At 49.2% G+C, this 14,105-nt stretch overlaps 10 non-coding genes across 10 annotated transcripts; all 10 read right to left on the bottom strand.

The window, feature by feature from the left end:
- Positions 1-1,233: 1,233 nt before the first annotated feature.
- On the bottom strand, positions 1,234-1,325 carry trnay-gua (transfer RNA tyrosine (anticodon GUA)). Its single transcript is given in 2 exon segments — positions 1,234-1,269; positions 1,289-1,325. It is a non-coding gene; the product is annotated as a tRNA-Tyr (tRNA).
- Positions 1,326-2,645: 1,320 nt separating this feature from the next.
- trnay-gua (transfer RNA tyrosine (anticodon GUA)) lies at positions 2,646-2,737 on the bottom strand. The gene is given in 2 exon segments: positions 2,646-2,681; positions 2,701-2,737. It is a non-coding gene; the product is annotated as a tRNA-Tyr (tRNA).
- A 1,320-nt stretch (positions 2,738-4,057) lies between these two features.
- trnay-gua (transfer RNA tyrosine (anticodon GUA)) lies at positions 4,058-4,149 on the bottom strand. Its single transcript is given in 2 exon segments — positions 4,058-4,093; positions 4,113-4,149. It is a non-coding gene; the product is annotated as a tRNA-Tyr (tRNA).
- Positions 4,150-5,480: 1,331 nt separating this feature from the next.
- On the bottom strand, positions 5,481-5,572 carry trnay-gua (transfer RNA tyrosine (anticodon GUA)). Its single transcript is given in 2 exon segments — positions 5,481-5,516; positions 5,536-5,572. It is a non-coding gene; the product is annotated as a tRNA-Tyr (tRNA).
- Positions 5,573-6,903: 1,331 nt separating this feature from the next.
- On the bottom strand, positions 6,904-6,995 carry trnay-gua (transfer RNA tyrosine (anticodon GUA)). The gene is given in 2 exon segments: positions 6,904-6,939; positions 6,959-6,995. It is a non-coding gene; the product is annotated as a tRNA-Tyr (tRNA).
- Positions 6,996-8,326: 1,331 nt separating this feature from the next.
- trnay-gua (transfer RNA tyrosine (anticodon GUA)) lies at positions 8,327-8,418 on the bottom strand. The gene is given in 2 exon segments: positions 8,327-8,362; positions 8,382-8,418. It is a non-coding gene; the product is annotated as a tRNA-Tyr (tRNA).
- Positions 8,419-9,738: 1,320 nt separating this feature from the next.
- On the bottom strand, positions 9,739-9,830 carry trnay-gua (transfer RNA tyrosine (anticodon GUA)). The gene is given in 2 exon segments: positions 9,739-9,774; positions 9,794-9,830. It is a non-coding gene; the product is annotated as a tRNA-Tyr (tRNA).
- Positions 9,831-11,150: 1,320 nt separating this feature from the next.
- trnay-gua (transfer RNA tyrosine (anticodon GUA)) lies at positions 11,151-11,242 on the bottom strand. The gene is given in 2 exon segments: positions 11,151-11,186; positions 11,206-11,242. It is a non-coding gene; the product is annotated as a tRNA-Tyr (tRNA).
- A 1,320-nt stretch (positions 11,243-12,562) lies between these two features.
- On the bottom strand, positions 12,563-12,654 carry trnay-gua (transfer RNA tyrosine (anticodon GUA)). Its single transcript is given in 2 exon segments — positions 12,563-12,598; positions 12,618-12,654. It is a non-coding gene; the product is annotated as a tRNA-Tyr (tRNA).
- Positions 12,655-13,974: 1,320 nt separating this feature from the next.
- Positions 13,975-14,066, bottom strand: trnay-gua (transfer RNA tyrosine (anticodon GUA)). The gene is given in 2 exon segments: positions 13,975-14,010; positions 14,030-14,066. It is a non-coding gene; the product is annotated as a tRNA-Tyr (tRNA).
- Positions 14,067-14,105: the final 39 nt, after the last annotated feature.

The following is a 14,105-nucleotide window of genomic DNA, read 5'->3' as shown; positions in this document are numbered from 1 at the left end:
GTACCAGCCCATGCTGCAGCGCGGTGGGACTGTCAACCGCCAGCGACTCTTTACAGCCTGGAAAACGCGTGTGACTAACAATCACAAGAGTGTAGCTTTGACTTCTTATCAGGCTCGCAGATATTTTGCAAGCTGCGCATTCTGAATTTAAAGACCTTGCAAGCTGCCCGACTTGGTCGTGCTGCCTGGCCGCTTGCATGGCAAGTGCCTTCTTCGCGCAGCAGGCAGCATGTCAGTCTGCTCAATCGAAGGTCCTGAGTCAAATGCTCAGAAAAGCAATCAATGCTCGCAAGTCGTTCTTTTGGCTTCTCTCGCCTCATATATCCATCTTTGCAAAAATCAAGACGTCTTGCTTATGACATGGCAGAAAAAGGTTTGCTGTGCTTTGACCCATCTGGCATGAACTCAGTGACACGTGAGACCACATTTCTTTCTGGAGAATTGCTCTGAGCCAAAAGCAGAGTGGAGAATGCAGGCATCGATCCCGCTACCTCTCACATGCGAAGCGAGCGCTCTACCATTTGAGCTAATTCCCCAGTAGCTTATTGCAGGTTGCCCTCATTTGCTTCACAGTCGCCTTTTCGCACTCGTCTCCAAGCTGCTCCACGACCATCAGAGAACTGGCCCACTCCTTGTATCCAATCGACATTGCGGAGCAGCAGCGAGCGAGCAACAGCAGGACGCGAAGCCACAGTAACGAAGAAAGAAGCCGAGAAGAGCACGAGACCGTGGAAGGGAAGCGAGGTGACCGGAAAGTAGCGGCCGCCCTGTGTGTGAGGGAGCAGGCGACAGCGCTGTCTGACTGATAGCCAACTTGTTTTGCCTGAAAGGGAGTGCTGAGTGCTTTGAAGTGTTGCTGCTCTGCAGTACTACAATGTATCCCATATTGTACCGAATTGTACTTGAACTGAAAAGCAAGGAAATGTATCGAACGGAACTGCCGTCAGCACCCAAATGTAGTGTATGGGATTGCTGACCGCAGCTAAATGTACTGAACTGCTTTTGAATGGACTGTACAAATTTTTATATGCAAATTTTGAAATTTAAAAAAACTCTGTGCTGGTGAGCAGACACAAATGCTCAAGAATAACAGCTGTGTGAAGGTGGATGCAGAGTGCATTCAGGTTTGAGACGAGAAAAGTGGTGTCCTGCTCCTTCATGGCAACATGATGCACCATAAAGTGATGAGAACTGGTTTGAGCGAATTGCTGCTTAATCCAAAAGTACACTCGCTCCTTCGAGCCGGAATTGAACCAGCGACCTAAGGATGACTTTGCTGAGTATTCCACTACAGTCCTCCGCTCTACCAACTGAGCTATCGAAGGGAAGCGCCAAAGATTTTCCTGTGCGATGATTGTTTTCCGTGAGCATGTTGACGCATCTGGACTCGTGGCGTGGCCTGTGCGTCTTCAGTACCAGCCCATGCTGCAGCGCGGTGGGACTGTGAACCGCCAGCGACTCTTTACAGCCTGGAAAACGCGTGTGACTAACAATCACAAGAGTGTAGCTTTGACTTCTTATCAGGCTCGCAGATTTTTTGCAAGCTGCGCATTCTGAATTTAAAGACCTTGCAAGCTGCCCGACTTGGTCGTGCTGCCTGGCCGCTTGCATGGCAAGTGCCTTCTTCGCGCAGCAGGCAGCATGTCAGTCTGCTCAATCGAAGGTCCTGAGTCAAATGCTCAGAAAAGCAATCAATGCTCGCAAGTCGTTCTTTTGGCTTCTCTCGCCTCATATATCCATCTTTGCAAAAATCAAGACGTCTTGCTTATGACATGGCAGAAAAAGGTTTGCTGTGCTTTGACCCATCTGGCATGAACTCAGTGACACGTGAGACCACATTTCTTTCTGGAGAATTGCTCTGAGCCAAAAGCAGAGTGGAGAATGCAGGCATCGATCCCGCTACCTCTCACATGCGAAGCGAGCGCTCTACCATTTGAGCTAATTCCCCAGTAGCTTATTGCAGGTTGCCCTCATTTGCTTCACAGTCGCCTTTACGCACTCGTCTCCAAGCTGCTCCACGACCATCAGAGAACTGGCCCACTCCTTGTATCCAATCGACATTGCGGAGCAGCAGCGAGCGAGCAACAGCAGGACGCGAAGCCACAGTAACGAAGAAAGAAGCCGAGAAGAGCACGAGACCGTGGAAGGGAAGCGAGGTGACCGGAAAGTAGCGGCCGCCCTGTGTGTGAGGGAGCAGGCGACAGCGCTGTCTGACTGATAGCCAACTTGTTTTGCCTGAAAGGGAGTGCTGAGTGCTTTGAAGTGTTGCTGCTCTGCAGTACTACAATGTATCCCATATTGTACCGAATTGTACTTGAACTGAAAAGCAAGGAAATGTATCGAACGGAACTGCCGTCAGCACCCAAATGTAGTGTATGGGATTGCTGACCGCAGCTAAATGTACTGAACTGCTTTTGAATGGACTGTACAAATTTTTATATGCAAATTTTGAGATTTAAAAAAACTCTGTGCTGGTGAGCAGACACAAATGCTCAAGAATAACAGCTGTGTGAAGGTGGATGCAGAGTGCATTCAGGTTTGAGACGAGAAAAGTGGTGTCCTGCTCCTTCGTGGCAACATGATGCACCATAAAGTGATGAGAACTGGTTTGAGCGAATTGCTGCTTAATCCAAAAGTACACTCGCTCCTTCGAGCCGGAATTGAACCAGCGACCTAAGGATGACTTTGCTGAGTATTCCACTACAGTCCTCCGCTCTACCAACTGAGCTATCGAAGGGAAGCGCCAAAGATTTTCCTGTGCGATGATTGTTTTCCGTGAGCATGTTGACGCATCTGGACTCGTGGCGTGGCCTGTGCGTCTTCAGTACCAGCCCGTGCTGCAGCGCGGTGGGACTGTGAACCGCCAGCGACTCTTTACAGCCTGGAAAACGCGTGTGACTAACAATCACAAGAGTGTAGCTTTGACTTCTTATCAGGCTCGCAGATTTTTTGCAAGCTGCGCATTCTGAATTTAAAGACCTTGCAAGCTGCCCGACTTGGTCGTGCTGCCTGGCCGCTTGCATGGCAAGTGCCTTCTTCGCGCAGCAGGCAGCATATCAGTCTGCTCAATCGAAGGTCCTGAGTCAAATGCTCAGAAAAGCAATCAATGCTCGCAAGTCGTTCTTTTGGCTTCTCTCGCCTCATATATCCATCTTTGCAAAAATCAAGACGTCTTGCTTATGACATGGCAGAAAAAGGTTTGCTGTGCTTTGACCCATCTGGCATGAACTCAGTGACACGTGAGACCACATTTCTTTCTGGAGAATTGCTCTGAGCCAAAAGCAGAGTGGAGAATGCAGGCATCGATCCCGCTACCTCTCACATGCTAAGCGAGCGCTCTACCATTTGAGCTAATTCCCCAGTAGCTACTTGCAGGTTGCCCTCATTTGCTTCACAGTCGCCTTTTCGCACTCGTCTCCAAGCTGCTCCACGACCATCAGAGAACTGGCCCACTCCTTGTATCCAATCGACATTGCGGAGCAGCAGCGAGCGAGCAACAGCAGGACGCGAAGCCACAGTAACGAAGAAAGAAGCCGAGAAGAGCACGAGACCGTGGAAGGGAAGCGAGGTGACCGGAAAGTAGCGGCCGCCCTGTGTGTGAGGGAGCAGGCGACAGCGCTGTCTGACTGATAGCCAACTTGTTTTGCCTGAAAGGGAGTGCTGAGTGCTTTGAAGTGTTGCTGCTCTGCAGTACTACAATGTATCCCATATTGTACCGAATTGTACTTGAACTGAAAAGCAAGGAAATGTATCGAACGGAACTGCCGTCAGCACCCAAATGTAGTGTATGGGATTGCTGACCGCAGCTAAATGTACTGAACTGCTTTTGAATGGACTGTACAAATTTTTATATGCAAATTTTGAAATTTAAAAAAACTCTGTGCTGGTGAGCAGACACAAATGCTCAAGCATAACAGCTGTGTGAAAGTGGATGCAGAGTGCATTCAGGTTTGAGACGAGAAAAGTGGTGTCCTGCTCCTTCGTGGCAACATGATGCACCATAAAGTGATGAGAACTGGTTTGAGCGAATTGCTGCTTAATCCAAAAGTACACTAGCTCCTTCGAGCCGGAATTGAACTAGCGACCTAAGGATGACTTTGCTGAGTATTCCACTACAGTCCTCCGCTCTACCAACTGAGCTATCGAAGGGAAGCGCCAAAGATTTTTCTGTGCGATGATTGTTTTCCGTGAGCATGTTGACGCATCTGGACTCGTGGCATGGCCTGTGCGTCTTCAGTACCAGCCCATGCTGCAGCGCGGTGGGACTGTCAACCGCCAGCGACTCTTTACAGCCTGGAAAACGCGTGTGACTAACAATCACAAGAGTGTAGCTTTGACTTCTTATCAGGCTCGCAGATTTTTTGCAAGCTGCGCATTCTGAATTTAAAGACCTTGCAAGCTGCCCGACTTGGTCGTGCTGCCTGGCCGCTTGCATGGCAAGTGCCTTCTTCGCGCAGCAGGCAGCATATCAGTCTGCTCAATCGAAGGTCCTGAGTCAAATGCTCAGAAAAGCAATCAATGCTCGCAAGTCGTTCTTTTGGCTTCTCTCGCCTCATATATCCATCTTTGCAAAAATCAAGACGTCTTGCTTATGACATGGCAGAAAAAGGTTTGCTGTGCTTTGACCCATCTGGCATGAACTCAGTGACACGTGAGACCACATTTCTTTCTGGAGAATTGCTCTGAGCCAAAAGCAGAGTGGAGAATGCAGGCATCGATCCCACTACCTCTCACATGCTAAGCGAGCGCTCTACCATTTGAGCTAATTCCCCAGTAGCTTCTTGCAGGTTGCCCTCATTTGCTTCACAGTCGCCTTTTCGCACTCGTCTCCAAGCTGCTCCACGACCATCAGAGAACTGGCCCACTCCTTGTATCCAATCGACATTGCGGAGCAGCAGCGAGCGAGCAACAGCAGGACGCGAAGCCACAGTAACGAAGAAAGAAGCCGAGAAGAGCACGAGACCGTGGAAGGGAAGCGAGGTGACCGGAAAGTAGCGGCCGCCCTGTGTGTGAGGGAGCAGGCGACAGCGCTGTCTGACTGATAGCCAACTTGTTTTGCCTGAAAGGGAGTGCTGAGTGCTTTGAAGTGTTGCTGCTCTGCAGTTTGTTGAATGTACTACAATGTATCCCATATTGTACCGAATTGTACTTGAACTGAAAAGCAAGGAAATGTATCGAACGGAACTGCCGTCAGCACCCAAATGTAGTGTATGGGATTGCTGACCGCAGCTAAATGTACTGAACTGCTTTTGAATGGACTGTACAAATTTTTATATGCAAATTTTGAAATTTAAAAAAACTCTGTGCTGGTGAGCAGACACAAATGCTCAAGCATAACAGCTGTGTGAAGGTGGATGCAGAGTGCATTCAGGTTTGAGACGAGAAAAGTGGTGTCCTGCTCCTTCGTGGCAACATGATGCACCATAAAGTGATGAGAACTGGTTTGAGCGAATTGCTGCTTAATCCAAAAGTACACTAGCTCCTTCAAGCCGGAATTGAACCAGCGACCTAAGGATGACTTTGCTGAGTATTCCACTACAGTCCTCCGCTCTACCAACTGAGCTATCGAAGGGAAGCGCCAAAGATGTTCCTGTGCGATGATTGTTTTCCGTGAGCATGTTGACGCATCTGGACTTGTGGCGTGGCCTGTGCGTCTTCAGTACCAGCCCATGCTGCAGCGCGGTGGGACTGTCAACCGCCAGCGACTCTTTACAGCCTGGAAAACGCGTGTGACTAACAATCACAAGAGTGTAGCTTTGACTTCTTATCAGGCTCGCAGATTTTTTGCAAGCTGCGCATTCTGAATTTAAAGACCTTGCAAGCTGCCCGACTTGGTCGTGCTGCCTGGCCGCTTGCATGGCAAGTGCCTTCTTCGCGCAGCAGGCAGTATGTCAGTCTGCTCAATCGAAGGTCCTGAGTCAAATGCTCAGAAAAGCAATCAATGCTCGCAAGTCGTTCTTTTGGCTTCTCTCGCCTCATATATCCATCTTTGCAAAAATCAAGACGTCTTGCTTATGACATGGCAGAAAAAGGTTTGCTGTGCTTTGACCCATCTGGCATGAACTCAGTGACACGTGAGACCACATTTCTTTCTGGAGAATTGCTCTGAGCCAAAAGCAGAGTGGAGAATGCAGGCATCGATCCCACTACCTCTCACATGCTAAGCGAGCGCTCTACCATTTGAGCTAATTCCCCAGTAGCTTCTTGCAGGTTGCCCTCATTTGCTTCACAGTCGCCTTTTCGCACTCGTCTCCAAGCTGCTCCACGACCATCAGAGAACTGGCCCACTCCTTGTATCCAATCGACATTGCGGAGCAGCAGCGAGCGAGCAACAGCAGGACGCGAAGCCACAGTAACGAAGAAAGAAGCCGAGAAGAGCACGAGACCGTGGAAGGGAAGCGAGGTGACCGGAAAGTAGCGGCCGCCCTGTGTGTGAGGGAGCAGGCGACAGCGCTGTCTGACTGATAGCCAACTTGTTTTGCCTGAAAGGGAGTGCTGAGTGCTTTGAAGTGTTGCTGCTCTGCAGTTTGTTGAATGTACTACAATGTATCCCATATTGTACCGAATTGTACTTGAACTGAAAAGCAAGGAAATGTATCGAACGGAACTGCCGTCAGCACCCAAATGTAGTGTATGGGATTGCTGACCGCAGCTAAATGTACTGAACTGCTTTTGAATGGACTGTACAAATTTTTATATGCAAATTTTGAAATTTAAAAAAACTCTGTGCTGGTGAGCAGACACAAATGCTCAAGCATAACAGCTGTGTGAAAGTGGATGCAGAGTGCATTCAGGTTTGAGACGAGAAAAGTGGTGTCCTGCTCCTTCGTGGCAACATGATGCACCATAAAGTGATGAGAACTGGTTTGAGCGAATTGTTGCTTAATCCAAAAGTACACTAGCTCCTTCGAGCCGGAATTGAACCATCGACCTAAGGATGACTTTGCTGAGTATTCCACTACAGTCCTCCGCTCTACCAACTGAGCTATCGAAGGGAAGCGCCAAAGATTTTTCTGTGCGATGATTGTTTTCCGTGAGCATGTTGACGCATCTGGACTCGTGGCATGGCCTGTGCGTCTTCAGTACCAGCCCATGCTGCAGCGCGGTGGGACTGTCAACCGCCAGCGACTCTTTACAGCCTGGAAAACGCGTGTGACTAACAATCACAAGAGTGTAGCTTTGACTTCTTATCAGGCTCGCAGATTTTTTGCAAGCTGCGCATTCTGAATTTAAAGACCTTGCAAGCTGCCCGACTTGGTCGTGCTGCCTGGCCGCTTGCATGGCAAGTGCCTTCTTCGCGCAGCAGGCAGCATATCAGTCTGCTCAATCGAAGGTCCTGAGTCAAATGCTCAGAAAAGCAATCAATGCTCGCAAGTCGTTCTTTTGGCTTCTCTCGCCTCATATATCCATCTTTGCAAAAATCAAGACGTCTTGCTTATGACATGGCAGAAAAAGGTTTGCTGTGCTTTGACCCATCTGGCATGAACTCAGTGACACGTGAGACCACATTTCTTTCTGGAGAATTGCTCTGAGCCAAAAGCAGAGTGGAGAATGCAGGCATCGATCCCGCTACCTCTCACATGCTAAGCGAGCGCTCTACCATTTGAGCTAATTCCCCAGTAGCTTCTTGCAGGTTGCCCTCATTTGCTTCACAGTCGCCTTTTCGCACTCGTCTCCAAGCTGCTCCACGACCATCAGAGAACTGGCCCACTCCTTGTATCCAATCGACATTGCGGAGCAGCAGCGAGCGAGCAACAGCAGGACGCGAAGCCACAGTAACGAAGAAAGAAGCCGAGAAGAGCACGAGACCGTGGAAGGGAAGCGAGGTGACCGGAAAGTAGCGGCCGCCCTGTATGTGAGGGAGCAGGCGACAGCGCTGTCTGACTGATAGCCAACTTGTTTTGCCTGAAAGGGAGTGCTGAGTGCTTTGAAGTGTTGCTGCTCTGCAGTTTGTTGAATGTACTACAATGTATCCCATATTGTACCGAATTGTACTTGAACTGAAAAGCAAGGAAATGTATCGAACGGAACTGCCGTCAGCACCCAAATGTAGTGTATGGGATTGCTGACCGCAGCTAAATGTACTGAACTGCTTTTGAATGGACTGTACAAATTTTTATATGCAAATTTTGAAATTTAAAAAAACTCTGTGCTGGTGAGCAGACACAAATGCTCAAGCATAACAGCTGTGTGAAGGTGGATGCAGAGTGCATTCAGGTTTGAGACGAGAAAAGTGGTGTCCTGCTCCTTCGTGGCAACATGATGCACCATAAAGTGATGAGAACTGGTTTGAGCGAATTGCTGCTTAATCCAAAAGTACACTAGCTCCTTCGAGCCGGAATTGAACCAGCGACCTAAGGATGACTTTGCTGAGTATTCCACTACAGTCCTCCGCTCTACCAACTGAGCTATCGAAGGGAAGCGCCAAACATGTTCCTGTGCGATGATTGTTTTCCGTGAGCATGTTGACGCATCTGGACTTGTGGCGTGGCCTGTGCGTCTTCAGTACCAGCCCATGCTGCAGCGCGGTGGGACTGTCAACCGCCAGCGACTCTTTACAGCCTGGAAAACGCGTGTGACTAACAATCACAAGAGTGTAGCTTTGACTTCTTATCAGGCTCGCAGATTTTTTGCAAGCTGCGCATTCTGAATTTAAAGACCTTGCAAGCTGCCCGACTTGGTCGTGCTGCCTGGCCGCTTGCATGGCAAGTGCCTTCTTCGCGCAGCAGGCAGCATGTCAGTCTGCTCAATCGAAGGTCCTGAGTCAAATGCTCAGAAAAGCAATCAATGCTCGCAAGTCGTTCTTTTGGCTTCTCTCGCCTCATATATCCATCTTTGCAAAAATCAAGACGTCTTGCTTATGACATGGCAGAAAAAGGTTTGCTGTGCTTTGACCCATCTGGCATGAACTCAGTGACACGTGAGACCACATTTCTTTCTGGAGAATTGCTCTGAGCCAAAAGCAGAGTGGAGAATGCAGGCATCGATCCCGCTACCTCTCACATGCGAAGCGAGCGCTCTACCATTTGAGCTAATTCCCCAGTAGCTTATTGCAGGTTGCCCTCATTTGCTTCACAGTCGCCTTTTCGCACTCGTCTCCAAGCTGCTCCACGACCATCAGAGAACTGGCCCACTCCTTGTATCCAATCGACATTGCGGAGCAGCAGCGAGCGAGCAACAGCAGGACGCGAAGCCACAGTAACGAAGAAAGAAGCCGAGAAGAGCACGAGACCGTGGAAGGGAAGCGAGGTGACCGGAAAGTAGCGGCCGCCCTGTGTGTGAGGGAGCAGGCGACAGCGCTGTCTGACTGATAGCCAACTTGTTTTGCCTGAAAGGGAGTGCTGAGTGCTTTGAAGTGTTGCTGCTCTGCAGTACTACAATGTATCCCATATTGTACCGAATTGTACTTGAACTGAAAAGCAAGGAAATGTATCGAACGGAACTGCCGTCAGCACCCAAATGTAGTGTATGGGATTGCTGACCGCAGCTAAATGTACTGAACTGCTTTTGAATGGACTGTACAAATTTTTATATGCAAATTTTGAAATTTAAAAAAACTCTGTGCTGGTGAGCAGACACAAATGCTCAAGCATAACAGCTGTGTGAAGGTGGATGCAGAGTGCATTCAGGTTTGAGACGAGAAAAGTGGTGTCCTGCTCCTTCGTGGCAACATGATGCACCATAAAGTGATGAGAACTGGTTTGAGCGAATTGCTGCTTAATCCAAAAGTACACTAGCTCCTTCGAGCCGGAATTGAACCAGCGACCTAAGGATGACTTTGCTGAGTATTCCACTACAGTCCTCCGCTCTACCAACTGAGCTATCGAAGGGAAGCGCCAAAGATGTTCCTGTGCGATGATTGTTTTCCGTGAGCATGTTGACGCATCTGGACTTGTGGCGTGGCCTGTGCGTCTTCAGTACCAGCCCATGCTGCAGCGCGGTGGGACTGTCAACCGCCAGCGACTCTTTACAGCCTGGAAAACGCGTGTGACTAACAATCACAAGAGTGTAGCTTTGACTTCTTATCAGGCTCGCAGATATTTTGCAAGCTGCGCATTCTGAATTTAAAGACCTTGCAAGCTGCCCGACTTGGTCGTGCTGCCTGGCCGCTTGCATGGCAAGTGCCTTCTTCGCGCAGCAGGCAGCATGTCAGTCTGCTCAATCGAAGGTCCTGAGTCAAATGCTCAGAAAAGCAATCAATGCTCGCAAGTCGTTCTTTTGGCTTCTCTCGCCTCATATATCCATCTTTGCAAAAATCAAGACGTCTTGCTTATGACATGGCAGAAAAAGGTTTGCTGTGCTTTGACCCATCTGGCATGAACTCAGTGACACGTGAGACCACATTTCTTTCTGGAGAATTGCTCTGAGCCAAAAGCAGAGTGGAGAATGCAGGCATCGATCCCGCTACCTCTCACATGCGAAGCGAGCGCTCTACCATTTGAGCTAATTCCCCAGTAGCTTATTGCAGGTTGCCCTCATTTGCTTCACAGTCGCCTTTTCGCACTCGTCTCCAAGCTGCTCCACGACCATCAGAGAACTGGCCCACTCCTTGTATCCAATCGACATTGCGGAGCAGCAGCGAGCGAGCAACAGCAGGACGCGAAGCCACAGTAACGAAGAAAGAAGCCGAGAAGAGCACGAGACCGTGGAAGGGAAGCGAGGTGACCGGAAAGTAGCGGCCGCCCTGTGTGTGAGGGAGCAGGCGACAGCGCTGTCTGACTGATAGCCAACTTGTTTTGCCTGAAAGGGAGTGCTGAGTGCTTTGAAGTGTTGCTGCTCTGCAGTACTACAATGTATCCCATATTGTACCGAATTGTACTTGAACTGAAAAGCAAGGAAATGTATCGAACGGAACTGCCGTCAGCACCCAAATGTAGTGTATGGGATTGCTGACCGCAGCTAAATGTACTGAACTGCTTTTGAATGGACTGTACAAATTTTTATATGCAAATTTTGAAATTTAAAAAAACTCTGTGCTGGTGAGCAGACACAAATGCTCAAGAATAACAGCTGTGTGAAGGTGGATGCAGAGTGCATTCAGGTTTGAGACGAGAAAAGTGGTGTCCTGCTCCTTCATGGCAACATGATGCACCATAAAGTGATGAGAACTGGTTTGAGCGAATTGCTGCTTAATCCAAAAGTACACTCGCTCCTTCGAGCCGGAATTGAACCAGCGACCTAAGGATGACTTTGCTGAGTATTCCACTACAGTCCTCCGCTCTACCAACTGAGCTATCGAAGGGAAGCGCCAAAGATTTTCCTGTGCGATGATTGTTTTCCGTGAGCATGTTGACGCATCTGGACTCGTGGCGTGGCCTGTGCGTCTTCAGTACCAGCCCATGCTGCAGCGCGGTGGGACTGTGAACCGCCAGCGACTCTTTACAGCCTGGAAAACGCGTGTGACTAACAATCACAAGAGTGTAGCTTTGACTTCTTATCAGGCTCGCAGATTTTTTGCAAGCTGCGCATTCTGAATTTAAAGACCTTGCAAGCTGCCCGACTTGGTCGTGCTGCCTGGCCGCTTGCATGGCAAGTGCCTTCTTCGCGCAGCAGGCAGCATGTCAGTCTGCTCAATCGAAGGTCCTGAGTCAAATGCTCAGAAAAGCAATCAATGCTCGCAAGTCGTTCTTTTGGCTTCTCTCGCCTCATATATCCATCTTTGCAAAAATCAAGACGTCTTGCTTATGACATGGCAGAAAAAGGTTTGCTGTGCTTTGACCCATCTGGCATGAACTCAGTGACACGTGAGACCACATTTCTTTCTGGAGAATTGCTCTGAGCCAAAAGCAGAGTGGAGAATGCAGGCATCGATCCCGCTACCTCTCACATGCGAAGCGAGCGCTCTACCATTTGAGCTAATTCCCCAGTAGCTTATTGCAGGTTGCCCTCATTTGCTTCACAGTCGCCTTTACGCACTCGTCTCCAAGCTGCTCCACGACCATCAGAGAACTGGCCCACTCCTTGTATCCAATCGACATTGCGGAGCAGCAGCGAGCGAGCAACAGCAGGACGCGAAGCCACAGTAACGAAGAAAGAAGCCGAGAAGAGCACGAGACCGTGGAAGGGAAGCGAGGTGACCGGAAAGTAGCGGCCGCCCTGTGTGTGAGGGAGCAGGCGACAGCGCTGTCTGACTGATAGCCAACTTGTTTTGCCTGAAAGGGAGTGCTGAGTGCTTTGAAGTGTTGCTGCTCTGCAGTACTACAATGTATCCCATATTGTACCGAATTGTACTTGAACTGAAAAGCAAGGAAATGTATCGAACGGAACTGCCGTCAGCACCCAAATGTAGTGTATGGGATTGCTGACCGCAGCTAAATGTACTGAACTGCTTTTGAATGGACTGTACAAATTTTTATATGCAAATTTTGAAATTTAAAAAAACTCTGTGCTGGTGAGCAGACACAAATGCTCAAGAATAACAGCTGTGTGAAGGTGGATGCAGAGTGCATTCAGGTTTGAGACGAGAAAAGTGGTGTCCTGCTCCTTCGTGGCAACATGATGCACCATAAAGTGATGAGAACTGGTTTGAGCGAATTGCTGCTTAATCCAAAAGTACACTCGCTCCTTCGAGCCGGAATTGAACCAGCGACCTAAGGATGACTTTGCTGAGTATTCCACTACAGTCCTCCGCTCTACCAACTGAGCTATCGAAGGGAAGCGCCAAAGATTTTCCTGTGCGATGATTGTTTTCCGTGAGCATGTTGACGCATCTGGACTCGTGGCGTGGCCTGTGCGTCTTCAGTACCAGCCCGTGCTGCAGCGCGGTGGGACTGTGAACCGCCAGCGACTCTTTACAGCCTGGAAAACGCGTGTGACTAACAATCACAAGAGTGTAGCTTTGACTTCTTATCAGGCTCGCAGATTTTTTGCAAGCTGCGCATTCTGAATTTAAAGACCTTGCAAGCTGCCCGACTTGGTCGTGCTGCCTGGCCGCTTGCATGGCAAGTGCCTTCTTCGCGCAGCAGGCAGCATATCAGTCTGCTCAATCGAAGGTCCTGAGTCAAATGCTCAGAAAAGCAATCAATGCTCGCAAGTCGTTCTTTTGGCTTCTCTCGCCTCATATATCCATCTTTGCAAAAATCAAGACGTCTTGCTTATGACATGGCAGAAAAAGGTTTGCTGTGCTTTGACCCATCTGGCATGAACTCAGTGACACGTGAGACCACATTTCTTTCTGGAGAATTGCTCTGAGCCAAAAGCAGAGTGGAGAATGCAGGCATCGATCCCGCTACCTCTCACATGCTAAGCGAGCGCTCTACCATTTGAGCTAATTCCCCAGTAGCTACTTGCAGGTTGCCCTCATTTGCTTCACAGTCGCCTTTTCGCACTCGTCTCCAAGCTGCTCCACGACCATCAGAGAACTGGCCCACTCCTTGTATCCAATCGACATTGCGGAGCAGCAGCGAGCGAGCAACAGCAGGACGCGAAGCCACAGTAACGAAGAAAGAAGCCGAGAAGAGCACGAGACCGTGGAAGGGAAGCGAGGTGACCGGAAAGTAGCGGCCGCCCTGTGTGTGAGGGAGCAGGCGACAGCGCTGTCTGACTGATAGCCAACTTGTTTTGCCTGAAAGGGAGTGCTGAGTGCTTTGAAGTGTTGCTGCTCTGCAGTACTACAATGTATCCCATATTGTACCGAATTGTACTTGAACTGAAAAGCAAGGAAATGTATCGAACGGAACTGCCGTCAGCACCCAAATGTAGTGTATGGGATTGCTGACCGCAGCTAAATGTACTGAACTGCTTTTGAATGGACTGTACAAATTTTTATATGCAAATTTTGAAATTTAAAAAAACTCTGTGCTGGTGAGCAGACACAAATGCTCAAGCATAACAGCTGTGTGAAGGTGGATGCAGAGTGCATTCAGGTTTGAGACGAGAAAAGTGGTGTCCTGCTCCTTCGTGGCAACATGATGCACCAGAAAGTGATGAGAACTGGTTTGAGCGAATTGCTGCTTAATCCAAAAGTACACTCGCTCCTTCGAGCCGGAATTGAACCAGCGACCTAAGGATGACTTTGCTGAGTATTCCACTACAGTCCTCCGCTCTACCAACTGAGCTATCGAAGGGAAGCGCCAAAGATTTTTCTGTGCGATGATTGTTTTCCG

This window comes from Pristiophorus japonicus, unplaced genomic scaffold (genome assembly GCF_044704955.1).
Source record: "Pristiophorus japonicus isolate sPriJap1 unplaced genomic scaffold, sPriJap1.hap1 HAP1_SCAFFOLD_429, whole genome shotgun sequence".
Lineage (NCBI taxonomy): Eukaryota > Metazoa > Chordata > Chondrichthyes > Pristiophoridae > Pristiophorus > Pristiophorus japonicus.
The sequence above is the reverse complement of the archived record's forward strand: the minus strand, read 5'-3'. Positions and strand labels throughout refer to the sequence as shown.